Source organism: Oreochromis niloticus, linkage group LG15, assembly GCF_001858045.2.
Source record: "Oreochromis niloticus isolate F11D_XX linkage group LG15, O_niloticus_UMD_NMBU, whole genome shotgun sequence".
Lineage (NCBI taxonomy): Eukaryota > Metazoa > Chordata > Actinopteri > Cichliformes > Cichlidae > Oreochromis > Oreochromis niloticus.
In genome coordinates, this window is record NC_031980.2 from 478,100 (window position 1) to 495,401 (window position 17,302).

A 17,302-nucleotide genomic window follows, 5' to 3' on the forward strand; every position below is an offset into this window, starting at 1 on the left:
AAATAAATTTTACTGATTGAACAGGTACTCTTTTTGTTTTGTGTTTAGTAGCAGTGTAAAGGAGACTTTGCAGCAGATTAGAGGATAACAGCATTTACGGATTTTCTGCATCACCAAATTAATACAAGCATATTCCTGTGACAATGTCATGTACCAGTTGTGCTTAATTCATTGGTTTTAGTAAGGTAAACCTTAACAACTTGCACTTTTAAAACTAATTCCCCCAGGAGAGAATCTGCAATGCACTTACATAAATTAAAGAATTCTGATTTTGCTATGTGTTTAGGATCTCCAAGTTACCATGGCGATGTCACCAGTTAAAAAGAGAGTCACTTTTGTGAGACAGAAAATGTCACGATCGGTGCAGGGACTCATACGCAGAGCGGGTAGTCAGTTCCAACACAAACTTTATTTACAACACCAAGTGCAGAATATGTACAGTGGGGGAAAATCCGGGGAGAGAAGGGTCCAAGGGAAAACACTCGCGCACTCGTTCTCTTCTCTTACTCCAACTCACACACAGCGGGGAAGTCGCAGGTCTGGGGAGGAAAACTATCGCACAGGGAAAAGGCAAGTTACTGAAAGTCACTAATCTCACACAAGCTAACGTCACAAGAGCTGAGAGGATCACTAACGTGTCAAGCACAATCATCCAGCGATGAGAAGGTCTGCGTCCCGGCCTTAAATGGCGGGCACATAATGGCAAATAATCACGAACAGGTATGTGGGCCAAGAGTGGGAGCCTGCAGTGAGCTCCGGCCAGGCAGAGCGGCAAAGGAGAGAGAGAGAGAAACACAAAACACATGTAGCCTTGCGGGGCCGGCTGGGCGGATACGGGGACCATGACAGAAAACTGATTTGAGGCTTGAGTAAGTCGTTGCTTCTTTGTGCACCTCAGGTGTCTTGCTTTGGGCTTAACTTCCGGTCTCATTTATTGTACTGATTAGTTTCAGCTGTGTTCCTTTCCCCTCCTGTTTCCAGTGTTTACTGTTTTGTAGGTTTCTGTCACAATGACTGCATTTTCCTAGATGTGCCATCCGGTACTTTGGCTCCCTGGGGCTATTTTGGGTTTCTGCTGTTTTTCGCTTCTACTTTTTGGTGCGTTGCCAGCTTGCATCTGCATTTACCATGACAGAAACCTTTCCCTTCTTAGTGCTTTTAATTGCCCAGAGAGAGAATGAAAAGTAAAACCTGACCGGAAGTGTTTTGAACCTATTTGTTAGTCCTCACTTTTCAGTACCGAAAGGCATTTTGTTAAAAAAATAAAAACGTGATGGAAGTGCTGAGAATACATTACTAAAGAGAGGAATCTGAATAGTCTATTAGAGGCTAGGACAGTTTTGTAATCAACCTATTTAATTTGTCCAAAAAACAACAAAAGTGCCCCAAAAGTACCAAACTTCCCTTTTTGCTGCAGTTCCATTTAATCACAAAAGATCCTGTGAACAAAACACACACCTATACACTCTTGTAGAGTGAGTGGGTGCTACATCAGTATCGACTGTTTTTGGCGGAGGGATGGCAACTGTGGTGATGACAGATAACAGCAGGTGTGTGTGTGTGTGTGCGTTTTGTTCTTCGGGGAGAATATAATAGGAAGCATAGTGATTCACTACAATGAAGCACACAGTGAAAGAAAAGAGCAGCTCAGAAGTGCATGTGTATGCGATCCATAGCTTTTATCAGTGATGCCAATCATGAATACTCTTCATTACTTGAGCAAGTTGGAGTGAGTCACACTTCACTTGTGCCCTTTACTCTATTGTCATATGACTTGTTTTGATACATAGCTGGATGAAGACACCGGGCACCGTACAGGGCGTGCTGAAGTATTTTGTGGGAACCACACAAAGCATCATGAATTCAATTTCCCAGCACATTCAATAATGCCAGGCATCCCCAAAAAGGTACTAATGACTCTAATAAGAATTATAGTTTTAATCACCTCTGCTTTCACTCTAATGGAATTTCTGTGGGGGCTTTGCTTGCTAATTAAGCAGTCCACCAACCAGAGGGGCAAGAGTAATTATTTCCTTGATTGAGGTCAAAACCCTTGCATTTAATCCCGAGGTCTATCCCGAGCTTCCCCGCATGAAGAGTAAACATCGGTAAACATCTTCTCAGCTTCCCGTACTCAATTTCACAGCCGTCACTCTGACAAATAATGGTTTCCCTCCTCCGTAAGCCAGCCTTTCATTGAAAAGTCTGCCATCATCCTCATGTCTTTATTGCGTAAAGTAAATGTCTTTCTACTGGCACCGGGCTGATTGCATATAGTGGCTGTGAGGAAAGAACACTTGCTGGGTTTCAAATACCCCTTTTGTAGCTGTACCAGGACTGAAACAGAGTGATCTGGATGGAGTTATGCAATGAGATAAATATAGACAAACAAATGAAATACTGCCTTATGTCCTCTTGAATGCTTACGCCCCGAAATAAAAGTTTTCTGAGGATTTGGTGGTTGACACTGCACATTTTTCCCGAGCGGAGCTGTAATTCTTCTTCCACACAAAATTACGATGGCTTTTGGGGTGGAAATGTAATTCTTTTCCAGGGAAAAATTCATTTTCAGGCCTGCTGTTAATAACAATCAGTTGTGCCTTGACAGGTGAAAACCTCGAGTTGCCATAAACCAGCCCAGAGTTCCCCCCTCCTTTGGTTTCACATCATTGAGTTTCATTGCAAAGCAGGACGGTGGAGAGGAGGAGATGAAAAAGGAAAGAGGAGCTTGACTTGAGATGAACGAACCATACATCGGTCAGTTCTGGCCACAGCTATCAGTGACGAAGCCAGAAATTTTTGACAGGGGTGTCCAGGTGGGGACCATTATTTGGGGTGTTTGTCCCGTCAGGATGATCTTCGTGGGCGGCTGGGGGTCCGCTGGCTGCTGAGCCTCGGTGGCATCAGTGAGGCGCTGGACATGAGCCCCGTCGATGGACACGGGGTTGTATTCGTCTGGGTTCTTCTTGGCCGTGTGATGGAGGATAGTGTTGACCACTTTCTGACACTGAGGTCATTTCTTTTTCCTCAAATTGCTGTAGGTCCAAGTATTTTGGGTCTGACACGTGAAGTGTGGTACTGCCAAAAACTGCAGATCCTCTAACGGCCACTTGAGGCTGGCTCCAAAAGTGAGTCACACCCCAATTGAAATGTGTATTTGTAGACTTTGACCTTTCACCCTGGTGGGTGAAATGTTTCTCCATACTTCATGAAGTATGCTCACTCTACATTTTCTTTGTGCTTTTAGTGACTTTGGCCTATGGTGGCCCTCGGTTCTGTCTGTGAGAGTCTTTTGGTTATTAACTCCATCTGGCCTTTTTAACACCTAAATATTTCCCTCAGTGTTTGAAGAAATCATCTAAATGTGTTCTTGTGCAGGAATTGAAAGTGAATGTTTATTCTAATTAAAACAAATGTATTTTATATGCGCATTTATAAGCTCGGGTTGGGAGGTGATGATGTTTTGTTATAAAAATCAAAGTTTGTTTATTTTGGTTGCTAACAACAACCTTCTGGAATAATTCTGGCTGGAAATTTGATCACTTTTCTTCACAGAATTATTGGACGTGGCTTCCTGGCACAGAGCTCACTATAATCCACAAACATCAGTAGGTTTGAGGTCAGGGTTTAAGGAAAACTATTCCAGAAGCTTAATTTATGCCTGCTTTATCCAGTCCAAATCCAGTTTTGATGTGTGTTTGGGATCGCTGTCCTGCAGGAACAACTGTATCCAAGTTTCAACTGTCTAGCTGGTGACTTGAGGTGAAGATTTCGGAGATTGTGCAAAACAGCTCCAGAGCATGATGCTACCACCTCCATGCCTGACAGTTAGTAAAGTGTCCTTATGTTTGAAAGCCTCACCTTTACGCCTCCAAACATATTTATTGTCATCGCGGCCAAATTGATTAATCTTTGCTTGTGTGACCATAAAGCTGTTCTCAGGAAGGTCTTTGTCTTGTTTATTTGGGCAGCTGTAAATGTCAGTCAAGCTCGAAGGTGTCAGTTCTGGAGCAGAGGCTTCTTCATGGCCAGCTCATTCCATGGTGATGTTGTTCCAGCAGTTTGCGGTTGATGATAGGCTTGACCCTTTGACTCTGTGTGGGGGGGTCAACAGTAAAAAGTCATTAAAGATGCTGTACAATCATAATCATTCCACTGTGGAAAAAGAACAGTTTATAGAGAACATTAAAAGCCCCAAATTTCACCACATTCATGCCCATGATGAGTGCATGTGGACATCAATCAATCAATATTTCATTGCATCTCTTCATAAAACAATCAACTGTTATTGCACTAGTTACTCCAATATACTGTACAGCTTCAATGCTAAGCTCTGACTGTTTTCCACACCAATAACTAATTTCTAAGGAGGGTTATTTATGTTCCTAATCCTTGTTGTTTAATAAATGATAAAATTGGTTTCTTTCAGTACTGGAGCTGACTTGGCTCTACTCCAAATCAGAAATACTGCATACATTTACATCATCTGAGGAAATAATAGTATGTACAAATTAATAATTTATTTTGTAGACGATGTGAATCAAAAAAGACACAAGAGCTTCAAAAACCACAGCAGTGTACATGAGAGGACAAACACACCGTGTAAGATGAAATCCTATATCATTTCATTTTACTGGCTTCAAATTTGCAAATCAAAATCAATACATAGAACAGACTTCTAAGGTTTTAATGTGATGTGGTGCCAAGCTTGGCCTTCTTTGTCATCAAGGTAATCGCTGCTTCTTGGCCACCACAGGAGGCGTTTATGTGCACTGAACAGCTGGTGGATCACAACGATATCAATGACAGACAGACCCTGCAAAAGGCTGCTTGTTCTTCCAGGCTCCTTATCTCAGTCTAACCAAGGGCTCTGTCTATAGACCCAATTCATCCATCACTATCAGACCTCACACAGGTTCAGAGCCAGCCTTCACATTTTCAAAGGAAGCTGAGGCTAAGAGCAGCTCAACGTGAAAGGAAGTTGAAGTTCAGGTGTTGAACTTCAGAAGAAAGAAGAAAAAAGTCATTTTCTTCAATTAAATGTATTTATAGACAAAATTATTGCGTTCATAATCAGCTGCTACTGAACTCTAACATTTGGCCACACTATTTAAAACAGCCCTAGGAACTTACCAGTAGAACATATAACCAGAATGAAGCACTTTAACAGTTACAGGATGGATTAACCTACCTGACTTTGGTGGTCCCTCCTCTGTCCATCAAAATCCAGAGTTGGTGAAATATCTCAACAGCAATTTGATGGATTATCACAAAATATGCTTCACACATTCATCATGGCCAGGTGATCACCGCTGTGAGAGTGGAACGTCCCATTATTTACTCTTTGCTAAAGACCGACGTGGAGCCTGAACCATTCAACAAGATGACTTTCATTACGGAGTATACACAAAATCAAGCATAGCATTAATTTTAGCCATCCGTCCAGGATATACATATATCTCACACTATTTCAGTTGATTTAGCCTGCACACAGTCTGTGCACATCTGAAAGCCACTTTGTAACCCACCTCTGCCCCAGCTCGTCTCATCTCCTGGGGTCTTGCTGGTGCTTTCCGTGCCTATACATCTGCCCATGGATGGGAGAGGAGAACCAAGAGCATCTACACGTTACTGCAAATGGAAACGTGACTCTAGGAGCGGTCCCGTCTGAACCACAGTATCGATCCTGAGAATATATCCATCCTATCTTGTCTATAGATAGCATAGCGATTAGCGATTATTGTTATTATTACATCTTCTTGGTGCAGTTTCCTGTCACTCTCTTTGAAGGCAGGGACTCAGACACGATTCAGTAACTTTCTATCCGACACCAGGATCAGATCAAAATTGGTTTGCTAGGCAAACATTTGCAAAACAAATGTCATTTTAACTTGCCACAGCTAAATGTCTTCATGTTCAACCATTACATGCTAAACATTATCAGTATTTCTTGCACAGCATTACATTATTAGAATTCCCACTGGAACCTTCTTCTTCTTCTTCTTCTTATTGGAAGTTAATATTTACTTCAAACCACCATTTTTTTTTTCAAATTACAGTGTGTTGGTCAGTTTAGTGGGAGAGTAACTTAAACCTGTCACACCACACCCACCCAGTGGAATTCCCTGGACAATTTTAGTACAGGGCTTTTTCAGCCAGTCACATCTGGCCGGATCGTCTGCTTCAGATCAGCCACAATATTGAATTTTCCCAGTTTCAGTCTTTTTATGTCATTGTTCTTCTTTCTGTTCATTCATCATTATCGCCTTATCAAAACACACGACATAAATTAAAAGAGAAAAAAGAAAGCTCTCAGCACCGTGGGGCAAACTTTCAATGCCCTACTCCAACCCCAAATATCTGCCATGACTCATACCTGTCTCTAGGCCCTGATTGGCTGCACGCTCTGCCTGTTGACTGCCTTACACTGGTCATTGTTCCATAAAATAATATACTGTTTAAGGCCCCACTGCCACCAACAAAAGGCTTGTTATGTTACTCTTTTCCAGCTTAAACAACTTTATCGACCCGTGACCTTCGCCCTCCATCCGTGACGCTGCTTTTCTAACTCATAGTCAAAAAATCATCCAAAGTGCCATCGTCACCCTGACCTTGGCAGGAAGCTGGTGTCGAGGCCGTGGGCTTTATGGACACCTTAGACATGGAGCTTCTGGATAAATCTTATGATGATGCATATTTTTAGAGCCCCATCAGTTGGCTCGATGAAGACGAAATCGGTGTCGTAGGCAATACCTCCTACGTCAGTGCGGGCCAACCGTTTATGTGTATGGCCGGGGGTTTGTGCGTAACTGAATGGGGGAATCCACCCCTTTCTCTAGCTCTCTACGGTGATGCGAGTGGTGATATACAGGAGAAGGGAGGGAGGTGAGGGGGAACTGGAGGGTTGAGCCAGGAGGGAAGGGGTGTGCCATTATAAGAAGCCTCAGAGGAGGCATGCACTCAGTTGTTGAAACCCTGAGCCTAAGGATACGAGCTGAGCCAGCCAAACTCTGCTGTAGCCACAGAAGGCAAAGACTCTGAGAAACGTCTTCACACATCCAGGTAAGCAAGCGCTCGATTGTGACTTTATTTATGCGAGTCTACCTGTGTAGCGAGATTGTGTTGTTACACTTCCTGGATTATTTAAAGGAGACAATAGTTAATTAGGAAAGGACTTGTTGTGCGTCCCATGCACTGTGCAGTAATCCTGGGGGAATATTGTTGTTTAAGGCAGCCACTGTCAGGATTCACCTCCTACGTCTGCCTTTTCCTTTCTACTTTGTCTCTCTTTGGCTCTGTGATTTTGATTTTGACTTAAGAGGTGATCCTGTAAATAATCCTCCTTCACCTGAAGCAATCTTTTCCATTACCCAGTTTGTGTCCCTACGGCTCTAAAGGTAGCTATCATTAGTGGTAAAGGCACCACACCTGATTACTGCTTAATTAACCAGAGAGAGAGAGAGAGTCCCAGATCGTGTGGAGAAAGCACTTAGTCACTCAGCAGCTTTTGGCATTGGGCTGACGTCTGTGTGATTTTAACACAGCTAACAATGCAGAAGTGGTCAATTCAACACAGATGATTTAGATGGAGAAGAAATCAATAAACTATTTTTCCTGTTTTTGTTTCTTTTAAAAAGAGAAAACAGCACCAGCAGGTTAGTTTGATCTGATTGAATAAAACATTAATATTAAGAAGCTGTTTTTCACTTTCTGGAGTCAAACCGTACTACAGAAAAACCTCCAGAAAATCAGCTGAACGTGGTTATTATGCCAAGCGCGTGATAATGATGATTCTAATGATAATGGTAATGAATGTGCATAATCTTTGGCCATTATCAGTAAAGACGATCCTTGCAGAGACAGGGAGAAAATGGGTGGTTAATGTGCCATTCTCAGAGAAATGTGTGCACACGAGGGGGATGTTTGATGGTTACAGGACAGAGGCGCTGTTTTAACTGTTTTAGAGGTATACCCCCCCCCCATCTCAGTGTATTCGTGTTTAAAGATTGTGCATGAAAGTAATCCCATTTCTAAACCTGACTGTTTCTTCAGATCTGAAACAGGTTTAATCTATAACTCGTTTTATTGCCAAAGCATGTCACGATTTCATTTGCAATTTATTTTATTTTTGTAAAGAAACAAAAAAGAAAAAAGCATCTGCTGCCAGTGCGTTACGAGCATCCTCCCAGTAATCATCTGAAACAGCTTTTAGGATTTCTGCTGCCTACGCTAAAGATTGAACTGATTAAAGCGTTTACAGGCTTTTTAGAGCCTCTCTGTAAATATTCATTAAGATTTCTTGCCGTTTATTCATATATATGCATATTAATGGGGGTCTGTTTTATAAAACAGCAGGTTTACCTGTTATCTGTTGCCCCCGCGCTGCTACATGTACAACTATTTTGCAGTTCTTTTTTTCTTTTTCCTCACTTGGATAAAAGTAAGGAGCTTGTGTAGCCGTGCTAGATTGCTTTCCCTGGCTCCATGTCCAATGGATTCGCACAGGTGTCAACGCAGCTTAACAGCGACCAGATCAATGATGACACAATGTCAGCTGCATAACACTCTGCAGAATTTCAGCTGTAGAGCCAGAGCCAGTGGGGAATTAATACTGCAGAACTGAGTGCATCATTAAGGGCGTAATGTCCCTTTTGTGTGAAAACCTTTCATTTTTCTTCAATATTCTTTGTGGATTCACACATTCGATGTTTTCCATGAATGTTTTAAGCACATTCTTTCATTTTTGGGTCGCATCAAACTAAATAACCTGTACAGGTTTGGGGAATGACATGGGAGCGTCCAGGTTTCCCTCCGTCTCCCGCACATCCAATCCCGGCCCCAGCCTCAGCCTCAGAGCTCTGCACTGGCGTGATATTCTTTCCGGGCTATTAATGCACCTTGATGAGGGGTGTGATTTTTCCCCCACTGTGAAGGACATAAGCGACGCAGAGAGTGATTGCTGAAGAGATGTCACCCACGTGAGCGTTTAGCCCCAGGTACAAATCTATTTCCAATTAAAAGAAACCTGCTTGAGCCACTGATGGAAACAGTAGCAATGATATGCTCAGCTGATCTGATGTGATGGTGATGCCGGGAAAGAAACCAGTAATGAATGTGATGGGTGCAACATTTCCCCACTTAAGATCTGGGAGAATTTTAGTGAGAATGTTATAGAGAGAGAACCGCACCTCCTCAATCGGTGTGCTCTGCAGTCTGCATTTGATAAAATTTCCTAAAGAACAGAAGCAACGAGAGATAACATCGTGTTGTTTTCCAGCAGCAGGAGTTCTGATTCTTCCAGCAGATGTGAAGAAGCAGAGATTAAGAAAAAGAGAATTTCAAAGATAAAACCAAATCTGGAGTGGCGTGTCATCACGCCGTTCCTCACAGGAAGCTGCACTCACAGGATCGAACCCTTACCCTCATGGGTGCAGCGTGGAGGAGTGGTGTCACACCCCCAACCCACACCCTCCCCACACACTCCCTCCTCAAGCTCTTGATATGTGACATCATCACAGCACAGCCATGGGCGGTGGGGGGTGGGGGGTCTTGGACGTTGTCTTCATCACTGTATTATTGTATACAGCACTGGATTATTTTAAATCATATGTGTATTAAAAGCACTTGTGTTATTAGTATTTATAATAATACTAAGACTATAATGACTGTAGCACATGGGTGTGTGTATGTTTGTGTATTCCTTCTCCACCAATCCTGATCAAACCTTAAATAAACTTTGGTTATGGCACCGCGAGCGCTCACATCCATGTGACACATGTAAATGTTTTATATAAATCCAATCATCGTCTAATCCGGGACTTTACAAATGTGGACGTTTGTTGAAGTTTAGTGTGTGCGTGCTACATTCGTTACACAACATGTTGTAACAGTCGATGCAAATTCGTAATCTGATTGGCTGATGATCAAGTTATTGAAATAACCAGCTACAAAAATGCTTAAAGTCTGGAAAATATGATGACAACAATATATGGATAACAGCGACAATATGAATATTAAATCTATACATCTAATTCATCTAATTCTAATTTTAACATATTCTTCATTTTGCATATTTATATTGGTGAAAATATGGTATCTAACAAATTTATTGTGTAATCACAATCAGTGTTTTTCTGGTCAGTTTACCAGCATATAGATCCTGACCTAACACCAAAGCAGCATGTAGGGCCGAAGGGTTTGCTAGTAATAATAAAAAATGACAGAAATACTAAAAAAAATATACTAAAACAACAGAAATGCAATCACAGCTTCATGAAAGGCTTTTTTGATTAAAAACCAAACATTTATGAAGAGTTTTAAATGACAGCGCCAGTAAATCTGACAGTTCTGCATGAATGCAGTTAAACAGCCCTGTGCTCACATGTTTGAGGTACCCCATAATAACTTCACTGATTGGACATAAACACTGTATGTGCCCAGAATAACCATTATAGAAAGCACTGCTTACTGGACAATGAAAAGAAACCATCACAATACAACTTCACTAAAAACCTAAATGTCATTATAATGAGAAAGCGAGTTTTTACATGATGTTTTTGCGATGCTGTGTTTAATGTAAGCATCCTGACACACACACCTGTTGACGTCGCCTCCTTCCTGCGTCGCTCCCTCTCTCCTGTTGACCTCCTCTGCTCTCCGGGGCGTCTCTTTGTCCGTCTGCCTCCTTTCATAACACACTACCGTATCCTGCCAGTTATATCACTCTGGGATGATAAAAAATGCATATAAATGTAATTACCTGTGTAATTACCTGTGTAATAAAAGCTTCAAGACCAACAGAGGGATTTTTTTCCACAGCTGACATCGTTGCCACCTGATCATTCTGAATCAGTTTTAAACTTCTTGGGGAATTTCTCACGGCACTTATCGTTCTCGCTTCCTGTACTGTCACCCCATCCTACCAATGTCCCTGCCTACTCTTGACCTCTTTATGTTCCCTGTAACCAGTCAATGTGTTTATCTGTGTCACAATAACATTTTTTAAATGGTGCAATGGGCCAGGTAATAGTTCCAGTCCTGAAATCTGCTGCAGCCATGACAGAAAGTCCAAATCGGATTAAGAGCATTCTCTCAGATTAGTCGTTTTAGGATCTGCCAAGGCACAACTGCAAGCGCACCTTCTGCTCCTGCTGGTCTGAACGGCGCGCTGAGTCACCCACGGTTTATCTGTGGCCGCACAGGCTGGATTTCCACGGCTGATGATCCAGTGGCTGTGTGTGTGTGTGTGTGTGTGTGTGTGTGTGTGTGTGTGTGTTTGGAAGAGTAACTTGTTATCAGTGTTTTGACAGTAGGGAGCCATATGTGGTGTGTATATCAGTGGAGTTGCACTGCGGGGGGGGTTTGTGAGGCTGCAGCTGCGGCAGTGCAGCAGAATGGCGCCGCGCTAACTGAAGAGGAACTTCAGTTTTGACTTTGGGATTTTTAGACAGAACAATTATCAAACGAGTGAAAACAGTCACAGAATATTCTTTAATTATAAAGGTCGAACCAATAAGAATTTATTTTTATCAGCGTTGGAATTTTAAATGGGAACATGAATCGATCATAACGCAGTGAAGACTAAAAGCCCTTTGCAGTGTGGGCTTTGTAGTAGTAATAACAGTGTTAAAAGTGGGGGAGTTCACATCCACCTCCATCATTTTATTCTTGGACTCTTCTAGAACAGGTGTTCATGATTCATGTTTAAATATTTACATTGTACTGGACCACAGTCAGTCCATCCACTGTCTAAAACAAGCAGTTCTAGCTTCTCTCACGCTCTCTTCTGATTGGCTGCCCCTCTCTGTGCGAGATGACCAGATCCACTCATAACTAGAACTAGTAGAGTGACAATAACTAGACTAACTACTAACAGAAAAACCCTTAAAAGTAATAAAAATGATATTTTAACTAAAGAATCTGAGATCAAATGAAATTGTGGAGGGAATGTTTTAGTTTTTGACTCTTTCTGTCAGCACGACCAGATTCACAATGAACATTAAAACCAAATGCTTTTTGTTGAAGATAAGAAGTAAACTGAACAGCGGTGAAACTAAACTAATAGGCTGGAAAAAGAAATCTATAATAACTTTGCTCCAGAGTTTTTATCTACTGTTTTGTGTATAATCACATTAACACAACCAAGGTTTAGGACGCTTCGTGTTTTTGATCTAATCTGAAATACGGAAACATGTCCTGGAAGTACAGACTAGAAAAAGTGCAGCGAGTAGTTTGTAGTTATTAAACTACAAAAACATGATGTCATAATGTACGATGAATCTAATGAAGTTAAATTCAGCATTCGTAGGTTTCAGGCACATTTGTAAACACAGTTTATTTTTACGATCAGAAAAATGTCATTGTGGTGACATGAGTGTGTTTCCTGTCTCACTTCACTCAGACCAGAGAAACAAATCCCACGTTCTCTGCAGTGGGACTTCACCACGCAGACAGTGTGGCTTTCATGTGCTCAGGGTTTGAGATTTGCATCTTCACCCTTAACACCTTCGCCTTGCTACAAAGGAGGTGAGTGGCAGTCAGTTTGTTACTGTCAGACGAGAGACATTTAAAAAGCCTCTCGTTCCAATTTTTGTATTTTCATTTAACAGATTTACTTTCTATTGAAGCCTTTACCCTCCTGAGTCTGCATCATCTAGAGCAGCTGAGATGCAACTTCTGGAAAAAAGATGTTGCTGTTAAATTCGTGAGCACCATGAAAGTTTAATTTGTCTTAGCTACAAATGAGTGTGTTTGTGTATTTACATGAAGTAACCCTTTAAAAGATTGTTTTGTGTGCATTTGTTCACATGCATCTAAAACGTGTATGAGAGTAAGACTTTTGAATCAGTATCTTTGTCTTTTCCACACCAAACCACACTGGACCATTATCTCAGATCAACACATTTCCCAGAAGTGACTGGAGAGCGTAAGGTGATAAAACAGTCATAAATCTCAGGATATGAAGAATAAATCTAACGCCATTAATGGTCCGTGAGATTTAATAGGCAGAGAAGAAATTTTAATCATCTCCCCTCTTTTAAGTGACTGCATCTTCATGCAATCCATCTTTGATGGCTCCTGGCTCCAGGTTGATCTTAATGACCAGGAGTTAAGATCTCCAACCAGTGGAAAAGGCTGGAAACCTCTGCAATATGTCTGTAGAGATAACACATCAGCTATAATTCATAAATGTGGAAAAGGAGAGATGTTGGGAGACGAGTGGAGGAAGAAGGGAGGCAGCGAAAAACGGGAAAGTACAGAAGATGCAAAAAAGGGAGCAAGAGGGAAGCTGAGAGCGAGGGACCTGTGGGTTATCTATACATTAGCAGACTCCATTGTGCTCTTCAGCTTTATGCAGACACCTAATGGATGAGATGCAGTGAGTCAGAGCTTTGTCAGACGAGCATGGAGCTTTTCTTCCACCCTGCTCACATTTGTGACACCGTGGATGCCCTCTCCATCTTTTATTAAAGCTGCTAATGCTAATTTATCCCATCGTTAGCTTTATTAATTCACTTCACTTTGCAACTTTGTACACAAAGTACAGGATGAATCCCCCTGTTCACTCGCTGGAAACACAAGAGGGGTTTTTTTTTTCAGAGACCATATAAAAAGTATTAGCATAAGGAGGACGGCTGTGTTTTCATGTGGATTTAATGAAAATGGAATGAGAATTAGCACATCCCAGTCTGAGGCAATGGTTCTCAGCCAGGAAAGGCTGGAGTGCCCACTCCAGCTTGGGAATAGTTTCTGCTTCCAAGTGGAGGAGCTCCAGTATTTTTGGTTCTCCCTCAAAAGTCAGAGCGAGTAGAGCAGGAGGCTGAAAGACAGACTGGCCCAGTGTCTGTGTGGATATGGATGCTAAACGGGTTGATCTACGCTCCTACCCCCCCACCACCCTCACTTATGACTATGAGATGTGAGTAATGATCAAAAGATTAGGACTGTGGATACAAGCAGTGGAAAATCTTCATTTCTTTTGGAGGGCGTTGTTTTCTGTTCACCCTAAGAGACAGGCGAGACCTTAGACCTGGACAAGTGGAAGAAAATGGATGGAAGTGCTTCCCTTGTTGAAGCAGTGCTTGTGCCATCACATGTGCACCCTTCAGCCTTCCTAGGATGTGACCAACAGGCCTGACCGTGGAACGTAGAAGGCAAACGTCTGATTGTGGATGGTAACTGATCGTTAATCTGCCCACTTCCTTTCACACAGTCTTTGTTATCTTGGACTGCAGCGATCTGAAATCCCTGCGTTGGTGTCGTACATCAGCACGATGGCGTTGGTCCAGAATCAACAATGCACCTGACCAATGATGTTAGCTGAGCATTCAGTTAGCATCAACCAAAGAGATAGCTAAGGCTATTTAAGGCAAGCCAACACGTGTACTATAATGTGAATAACAGCAAACATAAATTGTTAACATGGTTATTAAACTGAATAAATTATAAGGAAAACACCTGAAATACTTTGCATGTGTTCTGGTGCATTCACACATAGCTGGTCTGACCTGATTCTCACAAAGTTCATGGTTAAACAGTGTTGCCCATCCTTGTTAACAAAGTCTATGAATGAATAAAACTAAAGCCCTGTCACTTCTTTTTTTCTTTATGTAAAACTAAACACACCTTTATGAGCCTTTTTTGATGTAATACATTTCATAACAGACTAAAATAAAAAAAGATCTGTGCTGAAACAACACTGAAAGGCACTTGTCTGCTCTTTGAAACAATTTGATTACCTTCCTTCAACAAAAAAGGAAAAAACAGATCACTCACCTGTTTCTGACCTCCCCGCTGCCCTTAATGATTTTCATTATGTTTCTTTAAGGACAGTAAACTGGTGGAAAAATTACAGCATATGTTTCTGCTTGTTCATTTTCAGCTCTGACAAGAAATGTACTCAGATAACAAAAGCAAATGCATGAGAGCGGTGGCCCTTTTATGAGTGTTCTGATTGCTTCCTCTCTGATTCAAAGGGAAAAACATTTCTCTTGAGAACACGTAAGACTTTCAGGGTCTTAGTTAACTCTAATGGAAGCTCAGGACAATATATTTGTTTTGGAAAGAACTGGGTAAAAGCATTCATTTCAGCGAGATGGGAAGAATCATCTGAAAAGTACAGGGACGTCAGGCCCCTTCGTTAAAGCCCATTTTCTTTTTGCTTTCATGTCAGCGTTCGTTAAGAATGCCAAGGTTTTTTATATTTACGCACGATGAAGCCCTGTTTTCGAACACGACTCTCTCCCCGGCTCCAGTGGTGTTGGGAAAAGGCTGTGTAGGGGCCTACCCTCCCAATCAGCACTGTGCATATCCTCCCCCTGCACCCCGTTAACTGCCTTCTCTGGAAATGATATGAAATGTTGAGGATAACTGAAATAGTATTCAGAATTATAGGTGGCTAAACTGGATGACGGGGAAGCGAATCATTACAGGAGATAGAGCAGAGAAAGGAGTGTGTTGGTCTGTGGCTCAAAGTGTCACACAAATTGAATTTGATGTGATTGAGATGTGGATAAGCTGTGACTCCTGTGGCCTTTGGGCACGGTGGCAGGTCCACGCACACCGGGGAATGCTTTAATGTCGACTGCTGCAGATTAATTCATGGTGTCTTTTTAGGCGGTCCACAGCTGTCCCAAAGAAATGCAAACATCATGTTTCCAATAGCAATTTTAGTGGTTTAAAGGTGTTTTATCTTTGTGAGGTTCAATGTCAGGAAGTTCACAAAACAGTCAAGTACTAAAGGTTTTTAGGGTTTTTTGTGGAATTAAAGGTTATCCTGCAGGGATCACAAATGCCTGTAGAAAATGATATTACAATCCAGCTAATAGATGTCATATATTCTATCTGCTTATCTGGGTCCAGGTCCCCTTACAAGGCCACCTCCTACAGCTGACTCCTTTCAGTGTGGAGGAATGGCAGCTCTACCCTTCGCAAATGTTCTCGCTCACTTTGCTCATCACTCGACTCAACTGCTTTCAGCCTTCATCAGTTAAATTATATCCTCTACCCCTCACCGATCTTCAGTGAGCAGAGCTCCGTTAATAATCAAAGTAAATCCTGTATTAAATTTGCAGTACTATTATTACTATAATTACAGGCTCCATCCTGAATGGTAATCTTCATTTGGACGCACAGTTGTTTGGTGATGTATTAACGTACGTTGTGATCTTAAGACAAAATGTATTTGTATTTAATATTGTGGCAAATCACAACAACAGCTCTCTCAAAGCTGTTTAACACATTGCTGCGTAGGCTTGTCTTCTAACAGCTGTAGAAATGGAAATGTGACTCACACATCTGAACTCACTGCTTAACTCTGTGTGCATTTCCACATGGATGCACCGGATCTGTATTTGCTGAAATATTCCCTCATTTTAGGCCAAAATGGAGACACACAAATCGCAGATGCATGAGCTCCTACCAGAAGCAAACGATAAGAAAGTGACCACGCTATGGGAATGATACCATAAAACACACTAAACTTTAAAGTGTGTGTACTTCACCTAAAACCTGTTTAGAGAAGCAAATAACAGCGCTGGACTTTTTGTTAATGGGACAAATTACAGGGCATTAAGGGGTGTGTGAAGGGAGGGAAGAGGCGTCCAAGTGATGCAGGAAACACTGACGGCAATCACGTCTGTGACAGGCCGATCAGTGCAAATCTTTACAACCAGCTCACTGTTACATCTGCTACACAAATCTCGAGACCGCCCGGTCCATTAATATCCACAAAGATTGTTTTTCTGTAATCGTAACAGCCTTCATCCAAAATGGCCAAAGCAGCAAGGAGTGGTGGTAATTTATTCCCATCAGAGCTTTTAGGAAGCCTGGTCACCAAAAAGCAGGCGCAGGAAAACAAAACAAAAATCTTGAAAATTTGTTCAAACTCCAGAAAAATACTGATCTCAAATATTTCTGTACGACTTTAAATCAAACCAAGTCAACGTGTGGGGAAGAAAGCATCTTTGTCATAGCTGAAAAATTCTTTTGGCGCGCCCGCTGACGAGCACGTGGGTAATTGCACACCCGGAGCGGCGCAGCGGCGTTCGTTACATCAACTTTTCAGAACCCCTCATGTGAAGGAAGCTCAAAGATTTTCTGTTTAGGCTGTAAATGTGTTTGTCAGAGTCGAAGCGCCGCTTTGACCGCAAACAGCTTCTTCACAAAATGTATTTTCAAGGCTTTTTGAGTCAGTTTGAAGCGTCCTGACTTAAACGAGTGACCGCGCAGCATCGGGCGCTCAAATGAAACTCATTTAAAACGTTGATCTTATGTAACACTGTCCTGACACGGTGCAAACACT

At 41.9% G+C, this 17,302-nt stretch overlaps 1 protein-coding gene and 1 non-coding gene across 3 annotated transcripts in view; one reads left to right on the top strand and one right to left on the bottom strand.

Annotated features, from left to right (window-relative positions):
- On the bottom strand, positions 1-11,138 carry LOC102077141 (uncharacterized). Of its 2 annotated transcripts, none has more exons than XR_002058837.2 (3): positions 10,772-11,138; positions 10,598-10,697; positions 1-4,094 (listed from the first exon to the last, which is right to left on the bottom strand). It is a non-coding gene; the product is annotated as an uncharacterized LOC102077141 (transcript). The 2 variants fall into 2 exon arrangements; XR_003214225.1 differs by having other exon boundaries at positions 1-552; positions 636-4,094; positions 10,598-11,138.
- The window catches only part of pnocb (prepronociceptin b), a 23,007-nt gene continuing 12,500 nt past the window's right edge, over positions 6,796-17,302 (top strand). Inside the window, exon 1 of the mRNA XM_003440839.5 lies at positions 6,796-7,062. The gene's annotated coding sequence lies outside the window, so the exon portion shown is untranslated. The remainder of the gene's footprint in view (positions 7,063-17,302) is intronic.